At 27.6% G+C, this 14834-nt stretch overlaps 2 long non-coding RNA genes and 1 pseudogene across 2 annotated transcripts; all 3 read left to right on the forward strand.

Moving 5' to 3' along the window:
- Window positions 1–710: 710 nt before the first annotated feature.
- LOC126553520 (uncharacterized) lies at window positions 711–1809 on the forward strand. Its single transcript, XR_007606557.1, has 3 exons — window positions 711–892; window positions 993–1082; window positions 1592–1809. It is a non-coding gene; the product is annotated as an uncharacterized LOC126553520 (long non-coding RNA).
- Window positions 1810–3259: 1450 nt separating this feature from the next.
- Window positions 3260–3980, forward strand: LOC126553511 (52 kDa repressor of the inhibitor of the protein kinase-like; annotated as a pseudogene).
- A 6506-nt stretch (window positions 3981–10486) lies between these two features.
- LOC126553517 (uncharacterized) lies at window positions 10487–13638 on the forward strand. Its single transcript, XR_007606556.1, has 3 exons — window positions 10487–10557; window positions 10639–10892; window positions 13300–13638. It is a non-coding gene; the product is annotated as an uncharacterized LOC126553517 (long non-coding RNA).
- Window positions 13639–14834: the final 1196 nt, after the last annotated feature.

Consider the following 14834-nt stretch of genomic DNA (forward strand, 5'->3'; position numbering starts at 1 on the left):
ACCCATGTATACAATATTGCCGAGTTCAAAAAATAATAAATATACATCAATACATAAATAGCGTATAGGCCAGGGGCGTATTTATGGGGGGGCTGAATGGGCTGCAGCCCCCCCCCCCGAAATTTTAAGAAAATCTAAAAAATCTTTTCATGGTCTATGAAAGTCAATGCAAAATTATTAAATTCCATTTTATAGATTTAAAATTCGTATTATTTTATTAGCCTATCTAATCATTCATGGACAAACTACCACGGGAGATGATACTGGAAATCATAGATACTAATAAGAACGGTTTAAGATATCTTAAACCGTGGTTGGCACTGAAAGCGCTAGTATGCAGTGAGTAAAAACATTTATTTGATAAGAAACTTTTCAGCCGTAATGTACCGTGGGATTGTATGAATCGTCGCTCAACCATTCTATCTTAAACCGTGATAATAAGTAATTATAAACCTTTCGATAACGATCGCCAATCACTATAGAGCTACACAATATATATTATGTACATAAATATATTATTTTAATAATTTTCATGGGCACAGTCGCGCAGATACAGATAATAGTATATCTGTGTGATATAAACACTGTTATCCTGTTATCAGTTTTGTTTGCGAGTTTTAAATTTCCAATCAGTAAACCGGTAACCGTACAAATAATTTTATCAATAATTAATATATTATTATTTAGCGTACTTGTGTCTTGTAGTTCACTTGTACTTTGTAGTTTTCTTACTCTATGGTTTACCACAATAATTTAGCCTGTGTGTTTGTTAATGATTGTTGTTTGTTTGCTGTTTATATTTTATACTGAACTACTGGAGACTGTACTGACTACTGAATTTGTACTATTATAATTTAAAAAAATGGACAAATTTATCATTCGAAAAGCGAAGGTAAGTCAATAAAATACACTCTATACCTAATATTATAAATTCAATTTACAAAATTAGTTAGTATATTCACCAACTTAAACCAACTTATTTTACAATATAGGATAAAATGCAACTCGGAGCCACTTCCTATCCTGATGATCCGGCTACAGTTGAAAATGAGTCCTTACCTCCGGCTAAAAAAGTAAAATTGGTATGTTATAATAAAGGCTTTAATTTTAATTTTACTCTATATAATATTATTAATCCCATATTTTATAGTTATACTATAGGTATGTACTATAAGTATGTACTTTATATTATAAGTATGTGTACTAATTGATTATAATTGATTTTGTTTACACATATTTAGGCTAACTAGCTATTACTGGGCATGCTTAATATATTTCTCTTGCTTTTTCTATAAATAATGATATTTTTCTTATATTTTATGCTATTATCTACTTAGTAGATTCTACTATATATTTATATACTTTAATGTATAATTGCTTAATAATTTAAATAAAATGCAAATTATTTTTCTTTTGCTTAATATTTGCTTTAACTAAATAGTTGGTTACGGATGATAGTATTGAAAAAAATTCAAGTTGTTCCAATTCTTCAAGCATGTTAACTGCGTCAAAGCCAAATGGTACTAGTAAAAATGTTGAATGTAGATAGTTTTAGTCTTTAATTTAATTCATAAGTTATAATTTATTACAGCAAAAAATAGTTGTCCAGCTCAATCTTCTAGTCACTCAAAATATGATATTGGTTTGTATATCAATTCCTTAAAAAAAATAACTGATGAAGATAAAATTGAAATTTTAAGTCATATTTGGACTCCAGATGCTAAATATAATTTCCCAACTGTAGATCATGGTAAATTTAAACGGACATTTCAATTGAAATGGCTTGACTTATTCCAGTGGTTGACTTATTCAAACAATAAAAATGGTTCTTTCTGTAAGTTTTGTGTGTTATTTTTGAACTCGCATCATGTTGGCAAGGGATTGAATACTGCTGTAGGTACACTAATTGTATGACCACACACAAACTTAAAAAATGCTCTTGATACATTTCGAAATCATGAAAAAAACCAATTATCATCAGTATGCTTTTCAAATTGCTGAAAATATAATGTCAATTTTGAATAAAAAGAAAGATAGTATTATAATACAGCTTGATACAAAACGAGTAAAGGACATATCAGTTAACCGAGCAAAATTGAAACCAATTATTCAGACTATCAGGTTTTGTGGAAGACAACAAATAGCTTTACGAGGACATGAGGATTGGGAACGTATAACGATGGATGAACCAGACACAAATGATGGTAATTTTCGTAGTCTTTTACGGTACCGTGCCAAAAGTGGTGATGTTATTTTAAAAGAACATTTTGAGACTACCAGTTCCCGAGAATTATATACCAGTCCTATAATACAAAATGAGATAATTATAATATTTGGAGAACTTATTCAATCTCACTTAGTAAATGAAATTTCTAAAGCAGAATTTTTTACAGTTCTTGCAGATGAAACTACAGACATTACTCAGGTAGAACAGTTTTCTTTATGTATAATGTATTATGATGAAACTCTAATGAAAATCAGGGAAGATTTTCTTACGTTTGTCCCAGTTGATGATGTTTCTGGTTTAGGGCTAGCCAATACATAACAAAATACATTAGAAAAACTTGGCTTTGATCTAAATAAATTACGTGGGCAAGGATATGATGGTGCTGCGGCAATGAGGGGTAGCTTTCGTGGAGTTCAAGCTATTATCAAAGAAAAACACCCAAAAGCATTGTATATGCATTGCGTTTCTCATTCGTTGAATCTTTGTTTATCAGACGCAGCAAAAATACAAGATACTAGAAATGTTTTTGGGGTGATATCTGATTGTTGTTCATGTTTTAATTGTTCGGCTAAGCGTACTACTATTCTTAAAAACAAAATTTTGGAAATAAAACCAAATGTTCAAGCTACAAAATTAAAATCACTGTGTGAAACAAGATGGGTTTTACGCCATGAATCGGTTTTGCTTTTTAAAGAATTTTTGGAGCCCATTGTTGCTGCATTGGAACAATTACAAACTGAGGGAACACATGGCACTGATTTAACTAGAACTAACGGTATGTTAAACTGCATATATAATTTTAATTTTATTGTAGCAGTTAATATTTCAAGTAAGTTATTAGGATATACATATAATTTGTCACAATACTTACAAAAGTCAAATTTAGATCTAGCTACAGCTCTTAAACAAATAGAAACCATAACATTAAAATTTCAAAAAATGAGAGAAAATTGTTCAGCTGTATTTGGTGATATTTACAAAGAAGCAAAAGCTATTGCAACATTATTAAATGTCGAGGAAAAAAATCCATGAATATGTGTTAATCAAAGAAATCGATCAAATATTCCACATAGTTCCACTGAAGAATACTATATGAGAACAAATTTATCCCCCACTTAGATGATTTAATTTCATCTTTAAATGATCGTTTTATGACTCAAAAAGAAACTATTATTTCGTTACAGTATATTTTACCCTCTCTTTGTATTAGTAAATCATTTTTATTTATTCGTGAAGCACTTGATTTTTACATGGATGATTTACCAGGTTTTCAAGATACAGTTGAGGCTGAGTATGATTTATGGATATCTAAATGGACCTTAGTAGAACCATCATCAAGACCTTCCACCTCCACAGACGCTTTAATTTCTTGTAATAAAACTCTATATCCTAATCTCTACCAACTGCTGAAAATACTTGCCATACTTCCCGTGTCAACTGCATCAGCTGAACGCAGTTTTTCAACACTGCGAAGGTTAAAAACATATTTGAGAAACTCAACTTCAGAGAATCGTCTTGTTGGTTTAGCATTACTAAATATTCATAGAGATATTTGTATAACGGACGATATGGTTTTAGACAAGTTTGCCAACAGTGGACGAGCTAGACGTTTAAAACTTATTATATAGTACCCACCTAATACCTACATTGTATACATTGTGTTTTAAATCATTAAATATAATTTTTTTGTTTTACTGTATTACTATGTTTATAAATGTTAATCAGCCCCTCCCGAAATAAAATTCTGGATACGCGCCTGGTATATGCATAGTAAATATATGGGAAACTTTAAAATATATAATATTCCAGTAATATACGTAGGTATGTATAATATATTATTAAACGGTGGTAATAGTTAAATATATTAGAGCTTTAACTCTCGACAATCAAATGTAAAAACGAAAAAAAAAAGCAAAAAATCAAGAGCGTCCAGGTGGCCGTGCGTTTCAAGGCGCTGCCGTCGGATCGACGACGAATTCGCCGTAGCGGGATTCCAATCTGGCTACCTTAGCACGGGGACCTAACGCCTAAACCTATCGACCATGACAAAATAAACAGGTATGACAGCAACTTAGTGATACGCATAAAATGGCTGACGATTTGCTCCTTATCAGTACGTTTGTTATCATTCACAATTCAAATTTAATTTAATTCAAATCATTGACAAAAAATCAGTAAATCATTATTTTATTAAACATTAAACAATAAAAAACATTTTATAGACTTAACATACCTTACTAACTTAGTATGAACCATGAACACATAAAATATAGCTTATTCAATTTTTATTTGGTAAATTTTTGTATTTTTTGTTTATCTTTTTTTTTAAACTGTTGGTCCATAATTTTCCTGTTCAGATTATTCAATCTTATATAAGTTCGAGTTCGAATTATGCATTGAATAACCTCTTCAGGTATTCCTAAATATTCAATATGTGGTTTTACAGTTTTCATAAGTTTTTTAAAAATATTTGGCTCATTGGATAAATTGTCCTTGTGAATTTCTTTAAAATATTTTTCAAATATTTTTACAGCTTTAAATAAATCATTCGACGGAATCTTCAAACTGCCTTTAGACATATATTTGGTCCAACTATTTAAATCTCCATCATATGTACCTATTAAATGTGGAAACTTTTCAGAAAACCTATTTGCAACATAACCAGTCACATATTGTGCACAATTCTCCTCAATGCTATCAAATGGTTCTTCAATGTTTAGCTAAAATACATAGGTAGATAGTAATTATTAAAATCTTATTTGTTCCATTATTATTTATTTTATATTAATTAATTTATAATTAGGTACTTCAAACTGTTGTAAAATATCCAAGTGTGTTTGTGGAACCACTATTTGTCGAACTCCAACAGTAGATTCGAGATTGGCTACATCATCAGTGACAACTGTTTGGTCATTTTCATTAAGATTAGAATCAGTTATGATTGTAAGTGTTAAGCAGTCGTTTTCTTCTAATAAGTTTGTTTCAATACTCTGTTCAGTGTTAGTTTTATTCGTGAACACAACATTTGAATGCTTTCCCAGTATAAACCATCTTAAGCTAAAGCAATTAAGGAACAAATTTACTTTAGCTACCTAGCACATTTTTTGAATTTTTTCTTTCGAAAGAAACATATAATAATATAACATATAATATATAATAATATAACATATAATAATCTGATAATATAATATGGTATAAAATTCATTCGTCTAATCCCATTGCACATTGTAATGTGCATAGTTCAGGGCCTAATATCGTGAGAACGGTTATAGATACTAATCATTTGATAAGAGGTAAACTTATTCATATGCTATTTATTTGTATTAATATCGTGTCACGGTAATTTTGAGATTATCAAGGAATGTTGGATAAATAAAATTACAAAAAAAAAAAAAAAAATCCAAAGACATCATATTTTTCTTGATATTTTATAGAATCTCACTGTGTTAAAAGGTAAACATACTTGTGATTAAACTGAAATCGAAAATATCACGTGTTCTAACATATGATATAATAATTTTAATCAACTTAACTCTAATCAGTGATTTTATATCAATTATTCAATTGTATGCACATTGTAATGTGCCTGTTGTCTGAAAGGGTTAAAGAATTATATAAATACAACATACCAATGTTTAAAGTCTAGAGCAGTTATATTTGAACTTGCACTTCCCGCCATACCTTTTAAATAGCTATATAAATTTTCCAATGCATCCTGATTTAACTTTCGGCTTAAAATGTAAGAAATTCAATGTAATTCTTTTAAATCATCCAATAAATTCTTTAAAGATTTATTACATATCAAAATTCCTTAAAAAAAATTGTGATTTATATTGTATTCAGATATATATCATAAAAAAATATTGTATTTTCAAATCTTTTTGAAATGGGAGCAAATGTTGTTTCTTGTGAAATCTCATAATCAGTATAAAATTACTCATTTTCTCAATCAGTTCATTTTGATCTTTTAAATTTAGTCCATAACTTTCTGTACCATTATCAAACTTTTGCTTTTTATTAAATAGATCAAACCATTGATCAATCAAAGAAATCATTTGTGCGGCCTATCATCAAACAAAATTGTGTATCATAATACGTGAAATAGAAAATTCTAAAAAAGCTTAAATATAATTATTAATTAAAATTATCTATAACTCTTACATCTCACCAATTATATTTATCTATATATTGCTGTTCACCAAAAAAAGCAATTGCCTTTACAACACTATTTGATAGCAGCTGTACTGTAATGTCTCTCAGAAACTTTGTATGCAAATTTAAAATCATGTTTTGAGTTATAATTTATAAGTTCCTGAAATATATGTATCCCAACATATTTTCCATTTGGTAATACAAACCCTCTAAAAAATATATGTATATAAATAATATCAGCTTGTTTTATCATTTTCAATAATACACACTGATCAAGTAGATGATATCTTAAAAGTTTCATTAAATGAGGAACATCTGCAAAAACATGGATATTTCTCTGGGTACATGGATGTTCAAATGATGAATTTGTTATTGATATATTTAAATTTCTCCACAATCGAATATTGGATGGGCCCATATCATTGACTATCGCTATAGTATCATAACCAATATTATGTAGCCCTTTATGATATCGAATAACAATTCGTTTGTCATATTGGTGTCATAATCATAATATATGGGTTGCTTCCAATCTTTTACTATACCTATAATTATGAACGATAGTCAATAAAATTGATTATATTGAAAATTTTAGTTTCATAATTTACCTCGAGCAATCACAGTTTGCACACGTTTATATGGGCCTAATACTTGCTCATTTTGTTTATCAAAACAAATTCTTTTTGATATATACGTTTCATCAAAACTTAAAACCGTTAGTTTATCAATTTTACTAAATGACTCGCCCTGAAAATACAAATGATAGAATTAAAAAAATTATTTTCTTAATTTTAGATTCTGAACGGAGTGATGAATGTATTGATTTTACAATGATGTGTGTTTTTTTTTGTCTGTCGACAACATTTGGAGCAGTAAAAATGCTTCGATTTTTGACTTCAGCCCTTCTTTGAAAAGGAAATTGAATCTAATTGGTACTTTGGGGGGTCAAAAGTTAAAAATTTTCAATACTTTTTAAATGAATCGGGAAAAACCCTAAAAAAATGAGGGAAAACCGGGATTTTTTACGCAAAACCAGTTTTCGTCAAAATCGAATTTTTTATTTTGCAATAACTCAAAAACTCATCGATTTAAATACTTGAAATTTTCACCAAATGTTTATATTAGCGTTTTCCATACACCGTTAAATTTTCAAAGCATTTTGACTTTTTTTGAACTATTTATAGACAATTGAAATTTTCAATTTTTCTATGTATTTTTTTTTTAAATAACGATAAAAATATTTTGGCTGACCAGAAAATCTTGAATATTTAATACAAAGTTTCTTATAAGTTGTTCTTGATGTGATAAAAAAAAATCCGAAATTGTTAGTCACAATTTTTTTTTTATAAGTGCTTAAAGTTCGAATTTATACGAAATATGTCAAAATTGCGAAAATTTGCAAGTAATTTTGTGGTTGGAAAATCGTAAAATTTTTTTCTTTTATAACTAAGTTTTGAAAATTTGGTACAAGGTTCTCCATAAATTTTTCTTCAAATATCTGTAAAAAAAACTCTACCGGATGCAGACAAAACAATTTTATGAGTGTTTGAAATTTAAATTTGTACAAAACCGCGTTAAATACGGTTTAGCCTTAAACGATTTTTGATATTTGTTATTATTCAAATAGTATAAGTCGTAAATACTTGAAAATTTTACCAGTTATTTAGATTGGAATTTTCTTTACATGATTAATTTTCAAAATATTTTGAGTTTTTTGAGCTATTTATAGACAACTGAAATTTTCAATTTTCCTAAGAATTTTTTTTTGAAGTGTCAATAAAATTTTTTTGGCATAGTCAAAATATTTGAAAAATTAATACAAAGTTCCTCATAAGTTATTCTTATAGTGATTAAAAAATTATAAGAATACATATGCATAATTTTTTTTTATTAGCATTTGAAGTTCAAATTTTGACAAAAATTCGTCAAAATCATGAATATTTGCAAAATATTTTATAGTTTAAAATTCATAAAATTGTTTGTATTTATACCTAAAATCTAAGTCAAAATTGATTAACCATGCCTTTTGCGAATGCGTCCTAATTGAAAAATAAAATATTTGTTTCAAAATAGAATATACGACAATATTTAAATATAATATATCCTAGACTGACAAATCATCTCCGTTCAGAATCGTTTTTCGTATACAATGATTCCTATCATTGCATTCAAATGTAACCTACCCTAGTCCGAGGTCCACCCCACTTCCTAATGTACAGCAGAGCGGTACCCACTTACCGACTTTTTGTTATTATTTACCCTTAAATTTCATGAGTGACATTACGCTTGTAAGTAAACCTGGATTCAAAGAGAATTTTGATGCCCATGCTCGAAGTGTAGACATACCTTAAGATTTGCAAATTATTTTGTAGTTCAAAATTCATAAAATTGTTTATATTTATATATAACGTTAAATATTTAGACTGACAAATCATCTCTGTTCAGAATCGTTTTTCGTTTACAATGATACCTATCATTGCATTCAAATTTAACCTACTCTAGTCCAAGGTCCAACCCACCCTCTAATGTACAGCAGAGCGGTACCCACTTGCCGACTTTTTTGATATTAAATATTAATTTTTGGCATATAAAATAATCTTTTTTTTGTATCTAAAGAAAGAGACATGAAAAAATTACTTGTCGACTCACAGGTCATGATCGTTTAGTGGTAGTGATAATTTTTTTTACATTCACGATGTACAATATTATATGTATAATCTAATAAGGCCGCTACCTAGGGCCACATACAATGCCTTAGCCACTCTATAATAAAATATATAATACTGAAATATTACACTTAGTTGGCCAAACAAAACTACTGTATAATGTTTTGTAGAAACACCTATCTTGTTGTAATAATAACCCACAGAGTAATAAGAATATAGAGATGGCAATTGTACATTGGCACATATGTACAATATACTGCCATGTGTGTCTATTACCAAATACATATAAAGCTAGATAGCGCTGCGTTCTACCTATTTATTATTTTAGACAAAAATAGTCTAAGTGATAGCAAATAAGTAAATATTCAATAATATTTATTATATTATAATACTATTACCTATTATAAATTATAATATATTACCCGTAAGGCGTACAGTAAATAATTATAAGTAGGTACTTATTATACTATATTATTTAAGCATATACTATAGACTATAATAGTACATTATTACTATTAAAATGCCGAGCTGCGCTATTTGTGGTAGAAGCAGAAATAAAAAAACTAAAGAGGAGCATATTACATTTCATAGGTAAATACTATATAAATTTATAATAGTACATAAGATATTAAGATAACTACTAGTAGTAACTTTGTAAGATATTAATGATATTATATAATATTATATGTACAACACAATACAATATACCTTTCATTTAGCTAAATTGGATTTATACTTATTAAATAAGAATCTTGTTTGTATCATAGAGTTATAAGAATATTAAAATAAGTAGGTTATTTTTATTATTATTACCTAATGGTTAATACTGAAATTGTTGTCTATAATTCGAAGGCTTCCTCAATCTACTATGGTTCAAGCACAATGGTTAACATTTTCCAGGGAAAATGGAATCCATGAGAGCTTATTGAAGCCTTCTGTTAGTTTATTTTGTTCAGCCCACTTCACTGCTTCTTGTTTCGAGAGATATACTTATACCACACATTTAAAATTGAATGCTGTTCCAACAATTATGATCAAAAGAGTAAAATGTGTAAGCTACATTATTATACAATATTTATTTATCATCTATATGTCGTGTTATTCACCTATATAAATATGTAATGCAACCTAGCAATATTAAAGCATTATAGAATCAGCTAGTTTTAAATAATAATCATAATAATTTTAGGCAAAAATTCTCTACCCAGAAATTAAGATACCTATTTGCATCAACGAACCTCTATGTATCCAAAGTAGTAGCTCAACACTAACTTGCAGCGATTTGACAGATCATCCTATTTCTGAAGAAACTACAGGATCTAGTGAATGTAGTTCTCCAACAGTTGTTCTAGTATTGCTTCATATTTTTATTTTTATTCTTTTAAATAAATTAATTGTAAATAAATTGTTTAGGTTTTTAAAAGATCTGCCAAACAAATTACATTTGAAAAGCACAACTCTCCAGAATCTCTAACCTGTGACTCCACTTTATTGAATGCTGTTATTTCAAAGGTATAATTAGTTATTAAAACTTAATAAGGAACTACTAAAAAATATTAACATGAAAATTGATTTGTTTATATGTTTTAAAAGGAATCTAGTAAAATGATGATTGATGAAATGTGTAAGCCCGTTATAAATGACTCACCAAATCGTCTTAGACTCAAGAGAACTGTATCATCGTTGGCAAATATTAATATATTGAAGTCAAAAAAGATTAAACTGCTCAATCAAAAAGTGAAACGTCAAGGCAAAAAAAATAGCTTCAATGAAACGAGTGATCGAGACTTTGAAAAAAAATAACCTTGTCAATTATGACACAAGTGAATTGTTGTCTTCCAGTTTTGGTAAGCATAAAGATATGCTATGTAGATTTGTTGATAATAATCAAGGTAAAAAGCTAAAAAAAAATATAGTCAAGAGTTAAGACGTTTTGCCATCACACTGCACTTCTTTTCTGCCAGGGCATATAACTTTATTAGAAACGAATTTAGTACTGTTATGCCACATCCCCGTACATTAAGTAAATGATATGCTCATACTAATGCTAATCCTGGTTTTACTAGTGAAACACTTAAAATTTTAAACTTAAAATGTAAAAATTCTGATCACCCAATAATGGCAATACGTCATCATGTAGAATGGGATGGAAAAAACTACCATGGTTATGTTGATTTTGGAGCTGGTATTGATAGTGATAAGTCAGATATTGTTTCTGAATGTTTTGTTTTTATGTTGGTGTCTATAAATGAACGGTGGAAGATTCCAGTAGGAATTTTTTTGGTTAACCATTTAAATAGCTCTCAAAAGTATGAGTTAATTAATCAATGTTTAAAGTTAGTATTTGAGACTGGTGTAGAGGTAGTTAGTTTGACTTTTGATGGATGTTCATCAAATATAAATATGGCCAAACAATTAGGATGCAACTTTAATATTAAAACATTAAAAAGTGAATTTGAATTTAAAAAAGACAATAATTCAATTAAAAAAATTTACATTTTTCCTGATCCTGCTCATATGATTAAATTGGTAAGAAATACATTTGGAGAAAAAAAAATTCTGTTAGACAGCAACAATAATGAAATTAATTTTAGTTATCTTCAAAAACTTTTAATACTTTAGAAAAATGAAGGGTTGCATTTAGGTAACAAATTAAGAAAACAGCATATTATATTTTTTAAACAGAAAATGAAGGTTAAACTGGCTACTCAATTATTGAGCAAGTCAGTTGCCGATGCATTAGAATTTTGTAAAGATGTATTGCACCTAGATGAATTTCAATCATGTGGTCCTACAATTCATTTTATTAGGTTATCCAATGATGCCTTTGATATATTAAATTCGAGAAATCTTAAACAATATAGGAAAAAAAAAGTTTTATGCAACAAGAATATAAATGATTGTAAAATATTTATACATCACTTTTCCAATTATATACAAAATTTAAAGTTTTCTGATGGTAATTTAGTAATAAATTCTAACAGAAAGACCGGATTTTTAGGGTTTCTTATGTGTTTTAATTCGTTATTATATTTGTATAAAGAACTTATTGAATCCAATTGTTTAAAATTTCTTCCTTGTTATAAGATGAGTCAGGATCACTTGGAACTATTTTTAGGAGCAATAAGGTCTCATCAAGGCTTCAATAATAATCCCACAGCCCGACAGTTAAGAGCTGCGTATCTTAAACTTTTAATTCATGCCGAAATTAAACAAGGAGGTATAGGTAATTGCATTCCTTTAGAAGATATTGATATTTTAGTAAATTCTAGTTCTAATTAATATAAAAGAACCATATGAGAAAATTAATGAAACAAATATTAACTATGTTAATGATATTGAATGTGAAATTGAGACATATTTTTTGAAAGATCATGATTACATAATTAACAACAATTCCTTATCTCATTTTTCTCATGAAATAATTATTTATATAAGTGGCTTTGTTTCTCATAAATTAACCAGTAAAATAAAGTGTGAAATTTGTTTATTAGCATTAATTGGTAAAAAAGAAAACTTTTTAAAATCACTAATTAATCTAAAAGATAATGGATGATTAGTTTATCCAAGTAATGATGTGATTGATATTTGTGTTCAAACAGAAAAAACTATGAGAACATTTGGTTTAAATAATTTGAAAAATTTAAATAAATTACATATTCAGAATAAAACACTTAGTTGTTTTATCAATGATTCTCAAATTTTTAATAATATACAGTTTCATAATGAAAATGATCCATTTAATAACCATACTATACTTTTAATTAAATCTATTATATTATGTTATTATGACTTAAAAATTAATTACATATGTAAAAAACAAAACGAAACAGATTCTTTACGTACATGGTTCAATAAAATGGTCATTTTTAAAGGTCAATGATTTAATAATTATTATTTTTTTTTTAACTAGAGTTTTATAAGCTAATATAAAATATATTGTTATTTTTTTTTTATATAATTATTTTATTATATTAACCACAATTTAAGATTTATAGGTATATCTTTAATTATGATATTAGGTAGCTATAGTTTTAAGAATTGATAAATATTTTGTTTTTATTATTATGTTATGAGCTTGTAGTTTATTTTTATTCATTGCTATATGACTAAATATTTTATTTATTATTTTTTTTGAACTTAAAGATATTTTTTATTGTGAATTAGTTATACATTTATAACATTTATGTATAATAAAAAACTTTTATTTTGTTCATTTATAAACCTAAATTTGTTCTTTGTTTTTGATTTCAGATTTTGATCGTCTGGAACGATCCTAGATGTCTTGAGGATATCAAATTTGTTTAACAAGAAATATTGTTGATTATAAGATCAACAAGCAGACAAAAGTTAATAGCATGGAGTAATAATAATCTTGTTATTACTCTATGGCTATTATTTATATTTAGGCCCTAGAGTCCTGGACTATTATGTCCTAAAATCTACAACAATTTTACTTAGTTTAATTTTCCAGTTTAATTATGAAACTTTAATTCAATTTATTGTTTGTTTTTGATTTCAGATTTTATTTTGATCGTCTGGAACGATCCAAGATATCTTGAAGATATCATATTACTAGAAAATTAAATGCTATTGAACATAAAATTAATAATCAAAATTAATATATATAACATGAAATATTAAGAATATTATTCATTTATTTATTAAATAAAATAGTTTTTTAATCTGTTTATACTTGGTTATTATTTTTATCACCTAAATAAATTATATAATACACCTAATGTATTTACAAGGTATATTACTGTTTAAATACTTAAATATTAGTATGCTTATGGTTTTACAGTGTGTATTGGAATGGTTAAAGTAATTATAAAATTTAAGTATGGTAGGTGTCTGGTGGTTGGGTACTACTTCCTTACAGGTCTGTATCCCCTGCATAATTTTAGCACCCCCAGTGTTTGGCCTCTACTTGCACGTATGCATATGAATGAGCAGTATATAGTTTTCAATGAAGACGATAGATTGATCTCCTTTGATACACAGTACACACATTACGAACCCAAGCGTTTTTTAAGTTTTAGTTTTTACAACATATAGTAAGTATAATTAATAGTGGAGCAGTGCCTTAAAAATAATATGAAATGACATTTTTACATTTAACTGTAAGTTGTAACCCAAATGTCCAATATGTCTATTAAAGCACGAAAGACGGGACAAAATTTATAAGATTATTCTGGAGTCAGATAGTTATTATATTATTTTTTTATTACATTATGTAAGTTTACTAAGTTTCACTGTTATTTGTTATAAATGAATTTATTGTATTAATTTATTAAAGCTTAAAAATAAATAATATAGAATTCAAGGTGGATATATTCACCTTGATAGAATTATTTCATAATTATTTTTATCTGTAATGGTCACACTGCATCGTGTCCGCTTGAGCCTCATGATAATTTCACATTGCCATCTCTATATTCTTATTACTCTGTGTAATAACCTATAACATATGGTTAATCATATTATCAGATTATTTTGATAATAAGAAGTACGAGGCCACTCATTGCAGGGTGACCGTAAAGAGGGAATATTGTGGTGATGGCTCGCCACAAACCTTAGATCATATACAATGGATAGAGCCATAGCTTAATATTTTGATGCCAACATTAGTGACGAGTCGCGAGTTATGTGACCTCTACTGCGCACGCGTAAGCAACTTGTCGCATATTTTTCCCAATTTATATTATAATATTAATTATTATTTATTATAATACTAATATATTATTATAGGAATAATCACAGAACTAAATACAAAATATAAGTATTTA

This window comes from Aphis gossypii, unplaced genomic scaffold (genome assembly GCF_020184175.1).
Source record: "Aphis gossypii isolate Hap1 unplaced genomic scaffold, ASM2018417v2 Contig00253, whole genome shotgun sequence".
Classification (NCBI taxonomy): Eukaryota; Metazoa; Arthropoda; class Insecta; order Hemiptera; family Aphididae; genus Aphis; species Aphis gossypii.